The sequence below is a fragment of the Mirounga angustirostris genome, unplaced genomic scaffold, assembly GCF_029215605.1.
Source record: "Mirounga angustirostris isolate CCGP_5_RB_7025 unplaced genomic scaffold, mMirAng1.0.hap1 SCAF_7, whole genome shotgun sequence".
NCBI lineage: Eukaryota > Metazoa > Chordata > Mammalia > Carnivora > Phocidae > Mirounga > Mirounga angustirostris.
Window position 1 is genome coordinate 27,377,269 of NW_026991715.1, and position 2,330 is coordinate 27,379,598.

A 2,330-nucleotide genomic window follows, 5' to 3' on the forward strand; every position below is an offset into this window, starting at 1 on the left:
TTCTCCCAGACCACTTGTAACCTGGCTCTCACTACCTTCGGCCGCCTCCTGGTTTCATTAAAGGCAGGGAGGCCTGTGAGGATGGTAATGGGGTGGGAGAGGAAACCGACCTCTGCTATCCCAGATGCTCAGAGGCTCGTAAACTAAGGGACTTGCTCGAAACTGTAATGGGAATCTCTTTACATGGCGCTCGCCTGCCTGTCTGGCTCAGTGTGGTGTGGCCTTCCGAGAGGACTTGGTGGGGAGAGGACTTACCGTGAGATAAGGTGTGCTTGTCTGGATGGGCCCAGTGCAGCCTGAGGCCAGGATGGGACTGTGTGTTCCCTGAGATGGTGCTGCATTTCCCATCATTCATTCCCCTAACAAAGGACTATTGACTAGTCCCTTGTGGTTCTGAAATCAGGAGCATATTCACTGGTCAAATCTAAAAATGGCACTAACTTGTGGAGGAATACAATCAATCTCTTTTTGAAAAAAGGAAAAAATGTAATTTCCTAGAGAAACCCACCAGTGCTTTACCATTTGTTTCTGGCATTCATGTTCTGCTCAAATGTGTTTGTTGCATACTGCAGATAAGAGAGAGAATACTCCAATGTGCCATGATTACTTCCTTGAGACTCGCTGCCAAAGTTAACGAAGAAGAGGAGGTAGGCGTCCGTGGCAGTCGGCTCTGGGCTGCTTTTGAGGTAGAGGAGTGTAACACGGGAGCACTCAGACTTCCTGAAAAGGCTGTGTCCTTAGGAATGTTGGGCATGTTGGAAAATTCATTAACTTCCCAGGATCTCTGCAGTCCCTTCTCTAGCCTTATTGCACCCCAGACACCCACAAATGGGCACTTAGAACAGCTGAATTCTCCTGGTCCAGCAGACCCAGAGGCCTGACCTCCTAGCAGATGGATCTTACCTCCTTGGTTGATGTTCGATGCTGCCTCCCACTGGACAGAAGCCTCTGCTGTTGAGCTAGGAGAAAGGCCTCCCAAACCAGGTGGCCTAACGTCCACCCCTAGAAACTACATCTGAGAAATCTGTTTGAGATTTAAGGACTTGTCTGTGTCAATGAAGCTGGCCCTCAGGGACTCTAGGACTCTTCTCTGAGAGGGGCAGGAGGGCCATGCACTGGGGGTAGAGGAGACGCCCCCTTACAAGTGCTTCAGGCTTGCTTGGACTTTGCAGTTTCACTGTGGTTTCTGTTCAGAAGATTCTCTCCGAATACCCTTCCCAGAACCCCCCTCCTTCCCTCTCTACAACCTGTCCCCCTTTGGGGATAGTGAAGTCTCTGTCATTTCCACAGGGTCCCCCTTGGCTGAGCTCAGAGTCTGAGGGGTCAGAAAAAAAATCGCTTGTGTGTCCAGTTCCAAACCTTCCATAAAAATGCTTTTAACCAGGGCGCCTGGGTGGCTCAGTCATTGGGCGTCTGCCTTCGGCTCAGGTCGTGATCCCAGGGTCCTGGGATCGAGCCCCACATTGGGCTCCCTGCTCGGCAGGGAGCCTGTTCCTCCCTCTCCACTCCCCTGCTTGTGTTCCCTCTCTCTGTCAAATAAATAAAATCTTTAAAAAAAAATGCTTTTAATCCCTGTTCTTTAGAATATAATCTGTGCTCCCCCAAAGTTGCTTCTGTCCAACTAAAAATCAAATGACCCTTAAAAGAAGCATTTGCGGAAGCTATGGTAATACTTTGTTTACCTAAAAAAGGAGCTAGTCTTTGAAGCACCTGTACTTGAACGTGTACCCATAGACAAGCCTTACTAGTCCTTCTGGGAAAAAGTCATCATTTTTCCAGAAATGAACTGCCTTAAATCAAGGTTAAAGGAAATGTGGTTGCAGCCATGGTGTTGCCAAAACCATGGGAGGATTTGTGAATGAGCCTGTCTGGTGTAGACCAGGAAGCTCAAAGGCATACTTTTTCTCTCTGGGACAAGTAATCATGGTAGGGATCAGGAACAGGAATGATAGGAACGAAAACCATGGGTGAGTTCATGCAGCTGAATAGGGCAGTCGGCACAGCCCCACCCTCAAAATCACCTTTGGTATGAGCTGGCGTGTATTTGGGGATCGAGACCCGTTTGCAGTAGATCACTATATTATACACCTGAAATTAATATAACACTGTATGTTAACTCCACTGGAATGAAAATTAAAACCTGCTTGCAGAGGGTGAGCATGTGACACTCACTACATGTTGTCCTAACTACCTGGGGACTTGACATGCTGCCACGATCTGACTTGGTTTTTCTTTCTGAAGCATTTTCTGTGGCAGGTCACCAGAAGACAACTCTACTAGGGTCATGGATTCCCAGTTCCCATGGATAAGAAAACAAGTTACCATTAACA